This window comes from Buceros rhinoceros, unplaced genomic scaffold (assembly GCF_000710305.1).
Source record: "Buceros rhinoceros silvestris isolate BGI_N320 unplaced genomic scaffold, ASM71030v1 scaffold5758, whole genome shotgun sequence".
Lineage (NCBI taxonomy): Eukaryota > Metazoa > Chordata > Aves > Bucerotiformes > Bucerotidae > Buceros > Buceros rhinoceros.
This window is the reverse complement of record NW_010426214.1, coordinates 40,117-40,522: the sequence shown is the minus strand read 5'-3', so window position 1 is coordinate 40,522 and position 406 is coordinate 40,117. Positions and strand designations below refer to the sequence as shown.

Genomic DNA, 406 nt, shown 5'->3' with positions numbered 1-406 from the left:
CGGCTTTGCCTGCAGCAGGTCTGTGGCCGGTCTGCTTGGGAAGGCGGCTTCCTCTGTGCTGCCCACGCTCCCACCAGGGACTGGCCCTGCAAACTGGCTGCAAATTCAAACTCGCATTGAAATAGGGTCTCTCCTCCACAGCAGAGACTCTCCGTGTTCAGAGATTCCCTGGCTCTGTTTTAGTAATGCTGGAAAATGAGCATGTTCATGTGCTGCAAACCGGAGTGCAGGGTTTGCCGGGTGAGGGGCACAGACGTTGCAGTTTGGAGAAGTGTTTCACTACGTGAAGTCAAATCATTTTCAGACCTTCAGCTATGGGAGGGTAGAACTTCAGCACGAACAAGATGTTGCTCCTGATCACCAGGAGGAGACCCTGACGCCGGGCTCCAGCCTCACCGGCTGGCTG

The 406-nt window shown here is 55.4% G+C and overlaps 1 protein-coding gene across 1 annotated transcript in view; it reads left to right on the top strand.

Moving 5' to 3' along the window:
- The window catches only part of LOC104498080 (fer-1-like protein 4), a gene marked incomplete at its 5' end in the record, with an annotated part of 35,040 nt that overhangs the window by 12,507 nt on the left and 22,127 nt on the right, over positions 1–406 (top strand). The gene's annotated exons all lie outside the window — the stretch shown is intronic.